Raw genomic sequence first — 20,705 nt, 5'->3', positions numbered from 1 at the left:
GAGCATTAACCTTGCATTTCAATATAAAAATAATACTATCAGCAACTCTTAAATCTAGGTTGTGAATATAGCCCAGCAATATATGATTCAATGCTTCTTATTGCAGTAGATCTTGGGGCCATTTGGACTATATATGGTCAGGAAGACATCCAGGGTCTGAAAAGGCCTCTGTCCTTTGGTTCTTGAAAATACGTTTAATTTAATAACAATCCTATAGCAGTCTCAGGATTACATTGTGATGGAACATACAGGACTATCAGGAATGACAGTAAAATAATAATTCAGGAAATCTGATGCCTTTTAATTACATCTGAAAAAGTGCTACCAAACTATATAGTAACCTGCTTCTCTCCTCCTACAATGTCAAGAATGAACGTATGTATAAGAAAAAAATATGTAAGAGAAAAAGAGAAATGTCATCCAGAGAATATAACACTATACAAAAGGCAATATACATTTAATTCTGATCTAATTCCATACAGGTTAGATTGTATAGTCCAAAGAAACAAAAGAATTACGATCTGAATCAGGGTTTGAAAAAGATAAATGAATAAATAAATGAAAAATACACACACTGATGGGCGTTTACTACCGTAGTTATGGAAAGCATTCGAGTAAATTTAAACTTCAGAAGTATTTTACAATTGATCTCTTAAATGTTTAAATTTGACATTCTGTTCCAATTTGAGGACAAACCGAGTTGAGTAAAACAAAATGCAGACTAAAGTTAACTTCAGTTTCAAGAAAAAATACTGTCCGAGGCTGACAAGCATATGGATGGGTGATCATGTCCATCTTCTGGGATGGCCTTCGGATGGCGGCTGCTTTTATTCATGTACAGTACTTTATTAAATATTTATATCCTTGTTTTATTTGCTGTTACCTTATCCATCTTTTTCTTCTGGCTTTGCCCATTTTCCTTTGGCTCAATTGGTTTCTTAAGTTCAGGTCTTTGCACACTACCCACAATGGAGTATCTACAATTCAAAACAGGTTACTCAACTCTCTTCCTTTAAAGCATGATTTAAAGAACAAAGGACCCCCATCGTTTGAGTCAGTGAGAAGACCTGGAATTTGAAGAGCATGTTCAAGTACACTGCCAGAAAATGTTCTAAGGCTAAGCCATGATAAAGCACCCCTTTGCCAAAAGAGAAACATAGTGGTTGGCTCTAGTCACTGGCTATTTGATTTTCTAAACATGCCTCTGGGTCCCACAGATCACTGAAAGAGTGTTATTTCGTGGTTGATATTTTGCTCTGCAGCATGTTGATTTTCCATTTTTATTTTTAATTAAAAGAATCACCCAGGAACACGTTATGGGCTCATTATTACTATAAGCAACATATTAGGGAACCAGAATATGGCAGCCATGTACCGAAATCCCCAGTCCCTGAGATGATACATATTTGTAATCTTTTACATGTCACTGAATATAAAACAAAAGGTATGGAAGAAGAGATGTCATAAAATTATTATACTTACATAGCAATGTGGCCTGTTCAAATACTTACTAAAACTAGCCCTACAATTTGCTTTTATTTTGTACAGTTTCATTTTAAGGGACATTTTCATTTACAGCATAAATTAATCCTATCTGTCTCTGCACTCTAGTGAATGTTCAAAATTAACATTTTCACCACAAAAATTCTCCTCCACATGGTGGTGCTCCTCTCAGCAACTACAATGTTCAAAGTGCATAAAATGAGGAAAAAAACCACAGTAAACAAACAAGCAAACCACAGAGGTGAAACAGGCACCAACTACAGTCTCTCATATACTCTGTCCTATGGAACAACCAGGGTATGACAAGGGTGAAGTTCTGTTGTGAACTATGCACATTAACTCAAAAATAATACCTACAGTGTACAATAGCACTCACTCCAATGTTAAGTGAGCCTAAGACTGCAATCGTGGCAGTAACAATGGAACAGAAAGAGGAAGTCATTGCCCCGTTAAGGTACACTGGTTTACAAAGCCCTACTGGTGACGTCCTCCTGCAGCAATGTTGTGTACTTTAATCAGCAGCATGGAGAAAAACATTTCTCTGGTTTTCCAGTTCTTCAGGGAAGCTTCTATCCAAGACCTGGAACCTTCAGGTGACAAAATAAAATGAACATAAAACAGCAGGTAAGTGCCACTATTCTTTTTACACTTGACATACTTTCATACACACAGGCATCGATACATCTTCAACACTACATTGAATGCAGTGGGGCTTACTGCTAATTAAATAAGATTTAGATCTGCAATCTAACCTTCTCTCACACTATTTAGGCCATGTATAAACACCCTTTGTTTGGAATTACTTATGAAAAGAATTTACTTCTAGACATTTACTTTTCAAATATGCACTACAGATCCTTTTAGAGCAAATCTTATTAAAATGCCATTCGTAAGAACACACCTTAACATGATAATTGAAACGGTTCTTTGTAACTAAGCCCAGAACTGTGCATAGTAAGCTTTCCTTCTTTTAAAACCTCAGCTGCAGCTTACCCATCTATGGGAGATTGTCCTTTATCAGTTGAGGGTGGCAGAGTCTAGTTGATCTGTAACTGGATGTCACCAGTCATAAGATCAGCTTAAAAATAATGTTATTTGCGAACATGGGCTATCTAGGGTACTTTTGTTTGCTCAAGATTTGGAAACAATTGTCCCAGGATTTCTCCTTGCTATCAAAGACAAAACCAGTGAACTCTTAGTTGTGATTCAGTATCTAACTGAGTGATCCGTTCATACATCATGCTTGACCAGCCTGATTTGGTTTTAATGCTTTTACCACGAATGGGTTTGAGGTTATACAGTGACTCTATTACATGGATGTCACAATGATGTAACCTGTGTCAGTTGCATCCTGATTTATGCAATAATATGATACATGTGCAATGTCACTCTGATGTAGTCAATAGTTTCTAACAGCATTTATTGAACAGTACATTGTATAAACCTACTGGTAGCAACTGTTTGTAAACCATGCATAGTAGCTTCATCAACACAATTCAGTTAAAATAAATTACAACATGAGACAACTTTTATATACAGTACATAAATAGAATTATGTGCCAAGGGCCTTTCCTTATGGCATAATCGAAGTCCAATAAATTGTTTAGCCTATGAAACTTTTTTTCTACTGAAAACGTCTTCTGGAAGAGAAAGCAAGCACGACCTATTTTATACAAAGTTTCCAGCAAACTAGCTGCTTATATTATTAACTATAAAGACAATATGGAATTTATAAGTGCCACCAAAGTGCCTACCGTCCCTGTTCTATTGTTTCTTTTATTTTTCTTATCTGTACTCATTCTGGTATTCATAACCATGTTTATCCTTATACCTATTATCTTGTAAGTGATGGACAAATCAAATAAATAAATAAAATAAAACTTTGCCACAAGACATCTTCTATGGGAAAATTTAGGATCAAGTCAAAATCTGGGGATGGAAATTCTAGGTCCTACTATATGATGGCATAATTGTAGCATAATATTTCTACTACCCAATGAACTTTCTCAAATTTGCTTGATTTGAAGAACAGAACCTAACGTTCACATTATAGTTATAGTCCTTGACTTATGATCTCAACCGAGTCCAAAATTTCCACTGAACAAGACAGGTGTTAAGTGGATCATTTGCAGTTAGTAATATGGTTAAGTGAATCTGGCTTCCGCATGTCAGAAGGTTGCAAAAGGTGATCATATGAACCCAAGACACTGCAACCGTCATAAATACATGCTAGTTGCTAAGCATCCCAATTTTGATCACATGACTATGGGGATGCTGCAATTGGTGTGTGAAAAATGGTCCTTATTTTTTTATTGTAGTAACTTTGAACAGTTGCTGAACAAAAATGGTTGTAAGTTGAGGACTGCCTCTAGCGTAACATACACAGGGAGTTAGCTGTAGTATGGTGAATCTTACAGGTAGTCCTTGATTTACAATATTTGTTTAGTAACTGTTCAAAGTTACAATGACACTGAAAAAAGTAACATCATTTTTCAAACCTACGACCTTTGCAGCACCCCCCATGGTCACTTGATCAAAATTTGAGATGCATGGCAACTAACTCATATTTAGGATGGCTGCAGTGACTTTTGGGCATAATTGTGGTCATAAGTCAACTACCTGTACTGTACTCCGAGGAACTCCCAAGACATTTTTATGGTAGTTTCCCTCACCATTTCATAAGTATCTGTAACTTGCGAAAATTATAGTCCTGAAACCAAACTGAGAAAAGATCTAAGAAACTAGAATTCAGGTGAACTGAACTGAACCAAACTAAACTGAGATGCCCAGCTGAAGACAGGAGAGTGGAAAGAGTGACATGAGGGCCATTAGCAGTTACTGTCTCCTGGTTCTCCTTTCTGGTATGCACAGCTAGACCTGAATGACACCTGTCTTCATTTGCCATGTGGCTGGGAATCCTATTGCAGGCTGGTATTTATTCACTCCATGCAGGAAATTGGGAGGACATAGACCAGCACGGCACTTTCTCATCATCCATCTGCATCTTCAGTGTTTAGGGCTGCAGGCTGTGTTTGAGTGGGGTGTGTGTGTGAGAGAGAGAGACAGAGAGAGAGAGACAGAGAATTAGTGTTAGTTTCTCAATTCAGTCAAGGACTAAGGCAATGGGGGGGAGGTGCAAGCAATGGAGGAAAATTGATTTGCTTAAAGCAAACTGCCCTAGGTAACCTAGCATATCCCAGATATTTTTAGACTGGGGGGGGGAAACATTTGCTATAGGCCATGAAGGAGTTGGAAGTCCAAAACATCTGGAAAGAATCAGGTTGCTGCTCCTGATGTAGCGGTACAATATTTTGAAAGGAGGTGGATTAAGGAGGGTTATGCATGCTATGAAATTAAGATATGCACCCTGCACAGAGAGGGAAGTTTCAGAACAAAACAGGAAAACGATGGGACTTTTTTTTTTCCCTACCGGAAGAATTCCACATAAATGCTAAAACATGCCAATCCGAGGGACTATATAAGGCTGCTCAAAACAAGGAATAATAAGAAATGCATTCCTACATTTTGTGCAACTCTTGTTTGTTTCACAGCAATGGCCAGATTCTGCTGATAACCTACTGTGAAAACTACCTTGACAATCAATAACCTGCAGCTATGGCTGCCAGATCCCTAGGACAAGGCTCCAATACTTTTGTGCAAAATAAAATAAAGACATTTTTTTTCTTTTTGGCAAAGGCTCTTCTCCTTTTGCAAAGGAGCTTACTGTGCAAACAACACCTGCTGAAATTCTCAACCCTGAAAACCGTAAGGAGCCCTGTGACTTTTTGTGCCTGGCCACCTAACTCATGGAAAAAGGCAGCTCCCGGTGGATCATGGCATTAAAGTGAACCATCTGCCATAAACCAGTCAGCCCCGGTGCCAAAAGCACCAGGCAAACGCCAGAAATAACTGTGTGTAGCCATAAGGCACAATTCCCCAAACCACGCCGTAACATGAAATTCATACACTTTACATTAACAAGAAATGTTAAACATTTATTACTAGTTTCCCGAGAGGGAATAAAGCTATTTTACATATGGAAGGCGTCGTTCATTTTTTTTTAAAAAAAGGCTAATTATTTTCCTTTGAAGCTATGTACAAGCAAAGAGAGGATTATCCTTCACAAGTCTTCTTCCTAAAAGTCACACATTTTCGGCACGCACGTTGGAAGTTAAAAAACAAACAAACACATCCTCGCGATCCTTCTCGTCGGAGCTGCCATTCCGTCGATCTTGTGGCATCAGGGCCATCAAAACACGTTGTTTAAATAAATAAATATCAATGGACGCTTTCCTGGATCCAATCCGTTGCCTTGGCCGGCAGAAACTGCTCCCACTGATCTAACCCGCCTTGGGAGCAGTTGTTCGAGGGACAGGTGTCCCGCAGCCAAAACCGAGGATTTCCTTCCAACTCCGCTGCTGCTGCTGCTGCTGCTACACGGACCCCGTCCGTCACTTTTTCCTAAAGGGGAAACAGAGCGCGCCTCCCTACCTCGCCAAAGGTTAGCGAGGTGCTTGCCGGTCCTTCTTGCAGGGCTGCTGCCGCCGCCGCTTGCAGTCGCTAGGCCGAGGAGGAAACGGGATTCCCCAGCAGCTGCAGCTCCGGCTCGCGCCGCCTTCCCCGCTCTAAGCTTCGCCGCGCGCCTTCGCTTCGCGCCCGGCCATTCAAGCGCCGCCGCCGCCCAGCCCCAGGCGGGAGAAAAGGGGAACGGCTCCCGCGGGTAGCCCGCAATCGCTCTCCGGCTGCGGACGGCGGATCTCCCCCCACCCCATTTTTTTTTCTTTTCTTTTTGGCAAAGGCTCTTCTCCTTTTGCAAAGCGGCGCTCCCCGGATGGTTTCCCTGACGAGGCGGCGGTGGGAAACGAGAAGGCAGAAAAACCTGAGGAAGGGAGACGCGGCTGGAGGAGGGGGTGGGGGGAGAGAGAGAGAGAGAGAGAAAGGAGGAGGAAGGCTGGCGTGTATACGCCGCCCACGCCCGAAGCGGGAATTAAAGGCAGGACCCGTGGCCTCAGCGTGGCAGACCGGACTGCTAAACGTTCATATTTGCAGCCTCTCTTCAGACGGGTTTAATAACAGTTGAAAGGGACCTTGGAGGTCTTCTAGTCCAACCCCCTGCTCAGGCGGGGAAACCCGGCACCATTTCAGACAATCTCTTTTTAAAAACTTTCAGTGTTGAAGCATTCACAGCTTCTGGAGGCAAGCCGTTCCCCTCATTCTAACCGTCGGGAATTTTTTTTCCCTTTAGTTCTAAGTTGGTTCTTCCCTTGATAGGGTTTCCATCCGTTGCTTCTTGTCCTGCCTTCAGGGGCTTTGGAAAATTAGCTTCTTTGGGACAGGCGGTTAAATATTGGAAGAGTGCTATTCACATGGCCCCTCGTCCTTCTTGTCATTAAACTAGACACAGCCAATTCCAGCAACCCTTCTTTATGTTGTTTTAGACCTCCAAATTCCGTTAATTCGGAATCCAGAGAGACTTGCCCTATCCACGGGACGAAAACCTCTCTGTTTCTGGCGGGGGTAGGTGGGTGGGTGAGGTGCCTTGCTTCCCAGAAATAAATAAATAAATAAGTGTGTGTGTGTGTGTGTGTTATGGGTTGCAGTGCTTTGCAGCCCGACCCCCCCTCCCGCCCATATTTTTCACCCACCCGAGACGCGCGGGAATTAGTTGGCTTTTTGAGAAGCGCGGGAATCCTGAACTCCTGAGGAAAGTATCTCAGTGAGAAAGGGGTTTCAGCCTCGCTGCGTCCAGGGTCATTTTTGAGAAGGGGATTTCCCGGTCGCTTCTAATAAAAAGCGCCAAAGTTTTACTTTTGCAAGCGGTTGCAGGATTGCAGAACGCTCGCGGTTGGGCAAACTGCAGAACCGCTAGCTCTCTCTCTCTCTCTCCCCCACGCCCGAAAAGCCCGCCTCCTCCCCCCTGCCGCATCGGGATGTTGGGTCTTCTAAACAGCTGCATGACAAGCAGAAATTAAACGGCTGCTGTTCGCTTCCCCACCCTAATTAGTGCATTTCCATGTTGGGAAATCTTCAGCTGTTAAAACTTCTCTCGTACAATTGCTGGTGGCTCAGGAACCCTGCCAGATAATAAAATAAGCCCCATTTGTTTGCAAATTCTTCCTCTTTTTTTTGGGGGGGGGGGGAACGTGTTTGCCTGAATTTAAGCGCTGGGGCATTATAAATAAAATAATGGTTTTAAAGAGTTCTTCCATGCCAATGCTAAACACATTTCTTGGGGCATCTCCATCCATACTGGTTAGACGAGCGGTCACGTTTTACAGCCTAAAAGGACGAGACTTCCAGGCATCTTTCGGTTTCAAAATAAAGTCACGTCATTGCAACAGTTTTGCTTTTCTTTTTGCAGAAGGCTTTCCCTTACAGGAAATCACCGGCCTCAACCAGGATGATAATTTTAATTTCAGCGTGCTGGTGGCATTTTATGAAGAAAGTCTCTGGCACCCACGCTAGAGTAAAGATGCAAATAGGTGTAAATACTTATATGTAATGGTGAAGAACTGGAATCCTCCTCTCTTATCTTACACACATTTCTGTGGGTGCATGAGCTGTTCTACAACAGTGTGCCCAGAAGTATAGACATTTTTAAAATATTTGGGGCTTTTGAGCTGGAAAGAGCATAAGCAGGAATACATCCAAGTTAGAGGATCCAAGGTGTATACTGTATTGTGGACATTTATGTAAAAACACCACCACTTGCCTTGGAGAAAAAAAAAACATACGGTAGTCCTTGACTTACAGCCATTTGTTTGTGAAGGTTCAAAGTCATAAATGACACTGAAAAAGTGACCTTATGACCTTTTTCACACTTATGACTGTTGTAGCATTCCCATGGTCACATGATCAAAATTTGGACACTTGGCAATAACCATGTATCTATGACAGTTGTACTGCCCTCGAGTCATGTGATCTGCCAAGTAAAATCAATGGGGGAAGCCAGATTTGTTTAGCTGCAGGATTCACTTAATAACCGCAGTAATTTCCTTAACTGTGGCAAAAAAGGTTGTAAAATGGGACACAGCTCTCTGAACATCTGTCTTATTTAGCAACATAAATTTTGGGCTCAATTGTGGTTGTAAGTTGTACTCTGCAAAAACTCTATCCAGCGTTTCCACCTCCCCCATCTTCTGTGTGGTGCAAATAGCAATAGCAATAGCACATAGATTTATATATCGCTTTAGAGTGCTTTAGAGCCCTCTCTAAGCGGTTTACAAAGTCAGCATATTGCCCCCAACAATCTGGGTCCTCATTTTACCCACCTTGGAAGGATGGAAGGCTGAATCAACCTTGGGCCTGGTGGTATTTGAACTGACAAATTATAGGCCGCTGGCTGCAGAAGTAGCTTGATGATCTGTATTTGTGCATAGGATCTACTCTGTTGTATCTACACTATTGTGCACTGCACTATCATAGGATCTACACTACTGCCTGACACTTCACATTTGTTTGTATAACTTGTCCTCATTATGCAGCATGTTTCTGAAATAAATTGTAGCTGGAGAAGGAACTGCTAAGGGGCATCTTCACAGCTGAGTAGCAGAGGGCTTATGTACACACACCAACATACTGTCTAATCAGAAAGGACGCTCCTACAGCTTGGAGTGGCTGCTCCCTGAGAGTGGAGGAGGGAACAAGAAAGTGGGTCAGGTATGTAACTAGACACTACCCACCTCCCCAGTTGGTTTTAGAGTCAAGCGGCAGCACTGCCTTCCCGATGGAAAGCAGGCCCTTATGCTGCTGATGTTTCCCACCAACCAGGTCCCCCGATGGTTACTAAGGGATACTGAGGGATGTGTTTCCTTGTGACTTGTGTGTGTGTGTGGGGGGGGGTTTACCAATTTTTGTTGATAATGACCTAAATTGAGCAAAAGAAATCTGCAATAGGCCTTAAGCAGGATGGAAACGGCAATGTTGTTCAGGAGGCTGTAGCCTCAGCATGTGAAGGGTCCTTGCAGTTTTTAATCCCCCTCCCTCCCCGAACTTTTCTGTTCTTGATGGGAAAATCTGAAAATATTTTCCTTAAAACAAATACTGTGTTCTGCACCATGTACATATGCTTCGAAGTTGGCCAGCTGGAGAACTTTCCATTTAGAGCCTTGAACATTAAAAAAAAAAAAACTTTTTAGCAGCTGGACAATGGCTTCTAGCTTGTGCTTAGCATTCATTATAGTCTCAGCAGGGCTCAGGTGTGCTTTCAGAGAGCATTTTCATAGTAGTTTATACTCTTTTATCATATGTTTTTTTTTTAAAAAACCATAGCTTTTATGTCTTTATGCCTTCTTTGCTCCTATGCCTTTTATTGAATATATTCCTTCCCTCAGTGTTATGCTGGTCTATGACCAGAGGTTCTGACCAGTTCTGGGGAACTGGTAGAGGAAATTTTGATTAGCTCGGAGAACCGGTAACGAAAATTTTGAGTAGTTTGGAATACCACCTCTGACTGGCCCCACTCCCATCTCTTCTCTGCCTCTCAAGTCCCAGCTAATCAGCTGGGTCTTCTTTTGTTGCCCTGCACAGGAGAACAGAGCTGGAAAGCAGGTTATTGGGGTGGGGAGGGAAGATTTTGCAGTAATCTTCCCCCTGGAGTGAGGAGGGAATGGGGTTTTTTCAATATTCTTCCTCTGCCATGCCCACCAAGCCACACCCACCAAGCCATGCCCACAGAACTGGTAGTAAAAATATTTGAATTCCACCACTGTTCCATTCCTTCCTCCTTGCTGCAGGGGGTGGGTGGGGGCGTGGTCAGGGAAGGTGTACAAGTGCACCACATGTCAGGAGGGTGCATGAGGGTGCATAAGAGGTGCTGCAGGGTCAGGAAGAGCATCTGGGGGTGTGGTATGAGTTGGATAGGATGCACAGGAGTGCATGAAAGGTGCTACAGGGTTAGGGAGAGTTCGTGTGGGTGGGTAGGGGTACATGAGAAATGCTGCACAGATTGGGCTGGGTGCATAGGTGTGTGGCATATGCTTGGAAGGGTGTGTAGGGGTGCCATGCAAGTCTGGGAGGGTGCATGGGGTGAGATGCAGGTTGGGAAAGATGTGCGGGGTGCATGAGAGGTGCCACAAGCATCATGGGAGATGAAAAGAGTGCATCAGTTAAGGTTACAATCAAAATGACATGAGAATTTGGTAGTATAGAAGATTCATCTAATACATAGCTAAAAGGAACACATAATCAGTGGGTAACATGTATTCATTTCCCATATGATTTGTTTAACCATAGTTTACTAAAATAAATTCCAATTGTCTCAGTTTGTACAACACATTAACTGTAAATGTCTTATGCACAAATTGAAATTTATGAACAATGTTTTCAGATGCCCAATTCAGCAGAACATTTTTTTTTCTATTGCTTAATTCTATCAGAACCCAACCCTTATATTTTTAGGAAAATGCTAAAGATGAAGTAAATGAACCGCAACGTTTCTGCAGTATCATATAATCTAATACAGTAGCTGGATTCTTTAGGCTAAATTAAGATTATGGGTAATGCTAATCTGTTTGTCATGTTCAATTGGATTTCTCCAGAGAGAATTTTGAGAGAGTCAAATCTTTTTGCAGCGGGGGGGGGGGCTACAATTTTTTAAAAAGTTCATGGGGATATTTTGGTGCCTAAGAGTCACAAACAGAATGCAGTAAAATGCAACACCATTGGAAGGTACATACTTTCCATTTTGGGAAGATTTGAGATGTTTAAAAATGTTAATGAACACATTAGGCTTACTTCTGGATTTATCCATTTTATGTGATTCCCTCCCTTGTTCAGCATACAATGATTATGTCATAATTTGCAATCAGTTTCCAGGGTCCAGACTTTATGAGCTTTCAAAACTCTATTTTGGTTTCATTGTCCACAGAACATTCTTCCAACAACCAATTGGCTTATCAAACTGTACATGGGCAGAAATGTTCTTTTTGAAAAGTAGAGGCTTTCCTTTCCTATTCTTGTGCATATTTATTCGAAAGCAATATTGACAATTCTTTGGTTCTTATTTGCACTCATGCATGCTAAAGAGAGCAGCTTGTATTTGAAACCCACTTGCATACTTGAGTATATTCCCATTATGTTTTTTTTTTCCCCTGCCACTTTTCCTGAAACAAAAAAAATCAAATAAGTTTTGGTATCAAGCAGGCAGGCAGGCAGGCTGTTTGTACCTCAGAAGGATTGACACTGTCTGCCTGTTTCAGATTCCAAGACAGACTCTCTGGGATGCTTCCAGATATACACAGAGATCACACCCAGCACTTGCACAACAGATTTGAAGGCAGACACTAGAAGGATGTGACTCTGGTCCAGATAACAGCACGTGGATCATTGTAAAGAATTTCTGTTCACATTAGAAATGGGCAGATCATTATTCTAAAGCTTAAACAGAGACGTGTGATTCTTTTGAATCTGAACTTCATAAACAGCAAGTGGAAGGAAGGATTATTTTGCCTCTTTGTTTTTCAGAACTACTTCAACGAACTCCTGCTTATCAGTCCTGAAAAGATGTATTGAAACCAGTTAGACTGCTTTTTCATAACACCCATCTGGCTAGAGGGCCTTGAGAAAGGAGTTGTGTAACACTACTGAAGTTCTTAGACCTGAAAAATTTCATACGCAAATGATGTTCACCCACCATGATTCCTTAAAGGTGTTATTATTTCTGACTTCTTTTAAAATGGGTATTGATGTTTTTCCATTCAAAAAGGCATTTGATTCAAGTAAGTAAAAACTGTAGATTGAAATCATGTTTGAAGGCAGTTTTTCACATGGAAAGGATATTTCTGTTTTTAAGATCCAGTGTGAAATTATACTTAAAGAACTATTTCAATTATAGCAGTAACCTGATTCTATAATTCATTACATTTCAGCCAGAGTGCTAATGATGGGTTACAAGCAATTTGCTGTCAGGAATATGCTTGAATTAGTTTGCAGTCTCCTCACTTCACATGTTCTCTATCTTCCTAATCTAGTCAAGCCACTCTTACCCATACATTTTGGTTGCCTGCTGTATGGATGATGGGGAGGCAAATATTAGCCCAGTGCTCGGGGTATGGGAACCAACAAGTGGCCACCCTGCTTCTTATCTAAAGATTGAGTCTGGCTTGTTTGTGGTTTGAAGCTCATTTATGCAATTTTGTTCTTTTTCTTTCACTTGGAGCACTGGTGCAAACTACTGCACTCTTTGGAACTGTCTCTCTGTAGGCTCAATCAGCCTAAGAATAATAGAAAGATAACATTCCCCAAGCCAGATCTATAGGCTCTATGAACAATATTTTTACAGGTAAATTCCATTCCCATATGCAGGCAGCTTCAACACAGTTGGTATCCGGAAAACCAAATGGGAATCTTGCAAATAGCCAGGCCAGATGGCTATTATGGCACTCTGAACCCCAACATTTCAGACCACATTGCAGTGAATGGAAAGAAAAAAGCAATACAAACATGATGATAAATCAACACAAGAATTGGTCAGAATCGAACTCCTGGCTGTGGGCAGAGTTCACTTGCAATGCTGCCTTCTAACCACTGCACCACTATGGCTCCTATTATTCATTATTATCAATAATAATTTGATTTTTAGCAAAAGGGACTTCCCAAAATAAAAAATGGTATTCCTGAAGCAATCATACACAGTAGTTATATTCACACCCCTCATTTATTTATGCTTTAACTAATGGTTTAATCTTGCAGCATGAGGGAAAAAAGAAGCCTTGCCAGCCCAGAAGGAAAGTAATTCAAAGCCAAAAATGCTTTCTTTGTTATCCATATTTTCAGTCCTTTTTCCTCTATGAATTCCCTTGACATCACTAATGGATCATCACTTTGGTAATCAGAGTCTGTCAAGCCTATTGGCATCATGCCAAGACCCCAAATATGTATCAGTAAGGAATGCCGGGTGTATGTGTATCCCAAATGAAAGTTTGGGATATGTCAAATCCTATGTCCACAGGATAGCAATTTGGTGCCTCTTGGCACCAGTGTTTGTCCATGTTGATTAATTTAAATATTTTGGAATAATTATTCATAGAAGGATTTCTTTGATGGCAGAGTATACTATTTCCAGTACACTCTGCCAGATTAAAATCCTTCCAGATTAAAACAGCTAAGGAGAAGAAGAAATATTAAAATGGATGTTACTTCATGGTAGGCAGTTAGAGAGATAATCCTGTAATTGATTTGTTTAAAAAACTCATTATGGGCACAATAAAAATTAGCTTGTGCCATTAATATCTTGGCAAAGATTTCATTCCTCTTCTAGCTATACATCAGCTGGTGGGGAGGGAGATAATTCAAAGTGATTTAAAAAATATTTATTTCAATTTGGCTGAAGAAAATGGAAAATGGCGGACAAAATGGGCAATGCCCAGCTAAATCCCAAAAATGCTACAAACTGATAAAAGGTAACTGTAAGAGGCAGAAAAACATTTCATGGCCCTTTGTCACCATGTAATATATTGTCATTATGAATATAATTTGAACATACGCTGTAGCAAAGCAAATATTTAGATTCCTGATTAGTTTATTCATAAAACAGGAATATGGCCACGGCCATGACTGATTATTTTTATGTTCTGAACACCTATTTATACATATCATTTTGCACATACTACCGTATAATTGGCTGGTTCATCTCGCGATTTTGTTCTTTGCTGTTTGTGATGGGTAGAACATTTTTAGAGGTAGCATCTTGCTCTGTTTAGCAACCATTTTTAAATCATGCTTATGCATGTATATTTGTATTTAAAGAAACTAGGGTATCATATTACATCATGCATATACACATACTTGGTTTTGTATTGTTATCGACATCCATTTTAAGTTTATTTTATTTAATAGGCAAAAGCCTGAGAAAGCATCCATTTGAGAAATACTTATCATTATACACTGATGTTTTAACCCACAGTGCATGATTTGGTCAAAAATACTTTAGGCACTAAAACAAGGAATGTTGAAATCCCAGTATCCCATGATAGGAGGTGCTGGAGGTTGTGTTGTTGTTGTTGTTAGTCACAAAGTCATGTCCGACCCATCATGAACCCATGGACAACGTTCCTCCAGACCTTCCTATCCTCTACCATCCTGTGGAGTCCATTTAAGCTCATGCCAACTGCTTCAGTGACTCCACCCAGCCACCTTATTCTCTGTCGTTCCCTTCTTCTTTTTGCGCTCAATCTTTCTCAGCATTAGTCCTTCTCCAGGAGGCTGTAGTATACCACACAAATCAGGGGTCCCCAAACTTGGCAACTTTAAGACTTGTGGACTTCAGCTCCCAAAATTCCTCAGCCAGCATAGCTTGAAGTCCACAAGTCTTAAAGTTGCCAAGTTTGGAGACTCTGACATACATATGTTCCCATCCCAATAAGAAACAAGGAGGAAATAGGCTAGCCATGAAGGCCTATTTAGTACTCACAGATTTTACTGCCTCAGAGGTGGTATTCAGCAGGTTCTGACCAGTTCTGGAGAAGTGGTAGTGGAAATTTTGAGTAGTTCAGAATACCACCTCTGACTGACCCCTCCCCCATCTATTCTCTGCCTCTCGAGTCTCAGCTGATTGGCTGGGTCTTCTTTTGTTGCCCACACAGGAGAACGGAGCTGGAAAGTAGGTTAGTCGGATGGGGAGAAAATGGAGATTTTACAGTATCCTTCCCCTGGAATGGGGTGGGAATGGAGACTTTACAGTATCTTTCCCCTGCCATGCCCACCAAGCCACACAATGCCCACCACGCCATGCCCACAGAACCAGTAGTAAAAATTTTTGAATCCTACCACTGATCTGCCTAACCCAGGTTCTTGGTAAGGACTCAGTAGGGGGACAAAAATGCCAAATCCAGTCTGACCTTCTGGCTGACTGTGTGACGAACCATAATTTATTAAACTTTTATGCTGCCCATTTGTGAGCCACTCTGGGCAGCTAATAACAATCAAACAAAAAAAATCACCAAAAAGTCCACCCCAAACAAACAAAAAACAAAGATGAAAGATAGCAAGCATGATGACGTGAAGGCCACACACTTCCTTGCTAAAGGGCTGGGTAAAGAGCCAGATCTTCACAACTCTTCTAAGCAATAATAGAGTGGGGCGATCATCTGGATATTTGGGGGGACAGGCAGGCAATGCTACAAGAAGGTGCATTTCTGGATCTCGATAGATGATATTGTTCAACTAAAGAAATGTGCAAACTTTCAGAATTGAATCAGTTGGGCAGATATTATGGGAGATAGGCAATCCACAAGTAACCAGGGCCTATGCCATGTAAACATTAATTTAGCTCTGGTATACAGAAGAGGCTGAGGAAAAGTCAAGATTGTTCCACCTTAATTTTCTTTAGTGTAAGAGGAGAAAGACAGAACACCTGTCAGTTTCAAGATTCTGCTAAACACCCTATAATGACAAAGTAGAGTTCTAGTAGTTCATATAGTGTCTCTTTCCTAACTTGGTCTATTTGAGGTGCTAACATATGATGGAGGAACAAGAAAGGATTACAATAAGAAGGTTATATGAAAACTGTGTATATGCTGTTACTAATTGAAGCATCAGTCTAAATCATGAACTATATGATGGCAGTTGCACTCCATTACAACCAAAGGGGTCAGATTGGAAGAGACTGCTTGCACGTAACAATGTATGAAAGTTTATGGCAGCACAAAAATCAAGGGGAAGTATTATGTGAATGTGTACTTCTAGAACATATTGCAAATATTGGAAGAACTATAGCCGAGTCAATGGTGCTTCAATGCTCTTTGATTACAGATCCTTAAAAACATATTAGTCAAGGGAATAATGTTCAGGCTTAATTATAATATACAATAGGGGTCCCCAACTCTTGGTTGTGGCCAGTGGGAACGGCCACAGAAGTGGCGAGCAAGCATGTGCATTTATCCACTTGCGCAAGTAGCAGGCAAGTGCGTGTGCACAAGCTCCATTTGCATGAATGGCATGCATGCATGCAGAACCGTCTCCTCCTCCCACTCCCATGTCGGTCCACAAAGCCTGAATGGTTGGGGTATCTGATACATGCCATGTGAAGGTTTGGCAATTTGAAGGCAAAGGATCTATATTGAGATTACTCTATTTTATATTTCAATATATTTCGATTGCCTTATTTTGCATCTCAACTGCCTTCAGGTCCCCATTTTTTTGTATTTTAATCTGAATAATCCAACCAAAAGTTATCTTGCCAGCAACACACAAAGGCCCAAAGAGAAACTCTGTTTTTTTTCCTGCATTTTTCTCTATGATTTTGGTCCCGGGCCAAGTGAAAATGCACCACCTGTCACGGGTGATCCCTGGCTTTGCTTCATCCTTGGTGGATCAGTGGTGAATTTCAAACAGTATTTCAGGGCAAACTAAAATTTTAAGATTCCAGTTGAAGTGGCTGGAAAAATGATGGATATCCAAGAAAAATGTCCACTGTATAATATGATACCTACAGACTCCAGGAAGATGAACAACGGATCTCTATGTCAATGAACAGTTTTAGACAATATGTAAAGTCCTGTTAAATTATTACAAGTTTAGGAAACCAGCCATACAACACCCATTGAGCATCCTGGCTCATACTAAGCCATGAACCATGGTTTGGAAATTGCCATGACTAGAGTCACACTTTGCACTGACCAATAAACAAGCAAAGTATTTTGTCACTGAGTTCTCATTACTTTCATATATTGAACCATGACTTGCTCAGTCTAGTTTTTGGGGTTCATATGATCCACCAATTGGATTTACTTAACATAGTGAGGCTACATGTAGTTAGTGCTTTAGAAATGAGTAAAAGCTGATAGCTTAACAATCTTTTGGTTTCAGATGATCTGAATTAGAGTATCTATCATGGGCAAACTAAAATGATACTGTTTGTTCATTCTGTAATTCTTTGTGTATGTGTGTTGAAAATCCTTCGGGAGTGGGGCAGTTTATATATACTGTAAACAAGCAAGCAAATGCATAAATGTGTCTGTTAACTATTGGGTAGACCCTGTCATTGTTAGTTGTGAAAACAGGAAGCCTGGTTTTGGGTGGTTGTTGTTTGCACAACATGCAAACCCATGGCTAACTGATCCATACTTTAATGACTTCACCTAATCATCTAGATGTGGCAAGATATGGAATCATAACTAATCATACTACCTGAAGATTGTGTGGCTCCAAACTTTTTTTGTTCCTAGCTTAGATCCAGTTTGTGATGCAGTGTGATGCAGTGACAAAGTTATGTAAAACAATAAAACAAGATAAAAATAAAATAGTAAAACAAGAGTGCCTGAAAGCAGTGAAGCAGGGATTACAGATATTTGATACAAGTCAGTGGTATCATATACACCTTTGTACAAATGATATTTATGTAATTTGCCTCCGTTGTATTTCACACTACATTATCTGTGTCATTTCTGAAATGACATCATAATACTTGTGAGATTGCTTGCCCCTTTTTCCTCTCATAGATGGTCCTGACATGAATGGTAATCAGCAAACCTCTTAATTGTATTGCATGTCCAATGCTGTGTAAGTAGAGAAATATACACTATTTCTTTGATACATCTTTCACCTTAATTTCTTCAATTACAGCTTTACAAGCCAGTATCCTATCCAAGTATTGTCCAGATATAGATTTCTTTATTTTTAACCAAGTGTACTTAGGTCATGTTTTAAGACAGTGCTAAACAATATTCTTGAGTTAGTGGGCACATTTGAAGTGGGAAAAGTGTGTGAGTGTGTTTATATGTGTGTCGGATGATCCCAAATAGTTTTCTCCACATTTTCCTTTGCAAAACAAGCGAGCACCTTAGGTGCATATACAAACTCCTACTACTGGTACCTTCCAAGTGAGGACCTGCTACATTGCAAGAACAGGAAGGATAAAACAAAGGTGGCGAGAGAAATACACATAGGCAGACTAAAACAATCAGTATGCTATATGGCTGTACCTAAGGTAGCCATCGAGTTTAACAGACACTTCCTGTTTCCTGACTTCCTCCTACGTTCTCCCTGGAGGCTCATGGATGCAGCTTGGTCGGCCAATCAGACATAAGGAACTATTTCTGTAGATCTGCCTGTTCTATGCTTACAGTATTCTATAAAATAGTTTCTGTTGTCAGCTGCTGTCTGTGATAACATACTAAAGAGTTATTCATTTGGACTGTATAGTTTTAAATTATTTAAAAAAACACCCTTCCCCCAGTTCTTGACAGTTGAATGGATCTGAATCATTTTTACTAAAATGTGTTTGGATCGTATTGCATTTGATTGAAGACATAATTATGGAATTTAAAAAATAATCTCAAACATCATGTATAGATGCACTCTGGACATTTGTGGGTAGGGAGGGTGGAAACAAAAATGTAAAAATCAACTCCAAGCATATCAAGAATGGTTGTATTGTGGCTATATAGTTTTTTTTTTAAATAGAATAGTAACTGAATAGTAGAATATTGGATTATTTTGCAATGTCATGATCTGGAAAGAAGTAAATGATATATATTTGATTTTGAAGTAAAGATTAATATTTTCAGAGGCACACAGGTTTTTGTGTGTATCTATTCTAATGAAATTGACAGCTGAAAATGGATTCTCCCCATTCTTATTAATGCCAAGAGGTTAGTTATGTAAAAATTAATTATATACAGTATATTTACACATTCTCTCTCTTGCACACACACACACACACACATAGACACAGACCTTATACGCATGAGAAACCTTTATAAAGATAATTTATTTTAGTACTGCAATTCCTTATTTTTTTCTATTGCTTTCCTATTTTATTGAAAATAGGAAGAATATTAAAAGATCGTTAAATTATGCTACAAATCATTCAAACAGAAAAAAAATCCTCCTATAAAGGTGATAAATAATATAAACATCTATAGTATTTACTATATATGGAATATCCATGCTTATCCTTTTGGAATATTTTCATTTTATTTCTACATCACTTCCTTGCATGTGTCTTTTGATTTACTTACATGCTAAGAAGAAAAGTCAAACCCAGCCTTGCTTTAAGGCATTATTAGACAAACTGCATCATGGCTTATCCCCTATCCATTTCTTTTTCTTTTGTTCAATAATTTGCAGCCATTGGGTTGAGATGATAGCAGATTGCAGGGATTCAAAGAGAATAAAGCTTGTTTGCCCTCAGTATAAGCTCATTCTAAGTTTTTTTTAAAATAAAGTGCTTTGAATCTTGTCTATATAAAAGTTGCAATATGGTGTATTTCCTACATACATTTATTTTGCGTGATTAGTCCAGGTCCCAATGGTTTCCAAACTTTTATAAAACCTGGAGCAGGGAGAAATTCAACATACCCAGTGCTCCCAAGGCATCATAATCCTTTTTTTGTTTACAATTGCCACTCCTTTTCCTACTTTTCATTTGGTATGTAATCTGGTGCTTCAAGGATCATTACGTGCTTAACTCCACCATGCCGACAGAACAGCTGAACATGCAGAAAACCGAGAACCCACCCTCTCAAACTTGCTCTTCTATTTCTGCTGTCAAGGATCCTCAATCACAAACTCTGATTAGCAGAAAACAAATGATTTCTGACCTGATGGTCCATATGCAAGATGAGACTGGACCTACCTTGCTTGCTGTTTTTGGACATTCCTTAAGCAGCCACAGATTTTTAGAACTTAAAAGAAGACTTTGTACATGTAAATTGCTCAAATTTGCTTAGGTGCCTGCCTGAATTGATGAATGCTGTTTTAATGGATAAAATTTAAATTTGTGAATCCCAACAGTGGTTTTAATTCAAAACAAAAACAAAAAGTTCCTTGCTAACAAAATCATGGCAAATATTGCCATGATTTAATAAAAAGACTGAATGCTCTTAATGTGTGCACACACACGTGTGTAATATATAATACAGATGTATGCACACACATAAATACATATCTACCTACTTAGTTAACTTTAACTGGTACAGGTGCTCTTCTTTTTCTCATGCAGCCATTAGTTGGAGTTAGGAGAGAATTCTCAAATGTATTTTTTGCTTGTATTCTTAATCAGGCTTGGAATTCATGTTTCCAGGGGCTACTCTATTGCTACACCTAATTTATGCTGCAATTCACATTGTTAAGCCTTCTCCACTCTCCCCCAAATTATTTCCCAGATTTGGGGGAAGGAAACGCTTCTGCTGATGTTTATGGCATATATAGCTAACTATAACTGAGAAAATGTTATTAAAAATAGTATTATAAGGGTAATA

The 20,705-nt window shown here is 40.0% G+C and overlaps 2 long non-coding RNA genes across 3 annotated transcripts; one reads left to right on the top strand and one right to left on the bottom strand.

Annotated features, from left to right (window-relative positions):
- Positions 1 to 280: 280 nt before the first annotated feature.
- On the bottom strand, positions 281 to 5,055 carry LOC113445702 (uncharacterized). 2 transcript variants are annotated; one of them, XR_015743104.1, is made up of 2 exons: positions 2,497 to 5,055; positions 281 to 2,090 (listed from the first exon to the last, which is right to left on the bottom strand). It is a non-coding gene; the product is annotated as an uncharacterized LOC113445702 (long non-coding RNA). The 2 variants fall into 2 exon arrangements; XR_015743105.1 differs by having other exon boundaries at positions 567 to 2,090; positions 2,405 to 5,055.
- Positions 2,009 to 7,841, top strand: LOC148126332 (uncharacterized). Its single transcript, XR_015743106.1, has 2 exons — positions 2,009 to 2,127; positions 5,055 to 7,841. It is a non-coding gene; the product is annotated as an uncharacterized LOC148126332 (long non-coding RNA).
- Positions 7,842 to 20,705: the final 12,864 nt, after the last annotated feature.

The sequence above is a fragment of the Pseudonaja textilis genome, chromosome 3, assembly GCF_049901715.1.
Source record: "Pseudonaja textilis isolate UNSWEBS1 chromosome 3, rPseTex1.2, whole genome shotgun sequence".
In the NCBI taxonomy this organism is placed as follows: Eukaryota; Metazoa; Chordata; class Lepidosauria; order Squamata; family Elapidae; genus Pseudonaja; species Pseudonaja textilis.
Note: the sequence above shows the minus strand (reverse complement) of the source record. Positions and strands in the feature narration are given on the sequence as shown.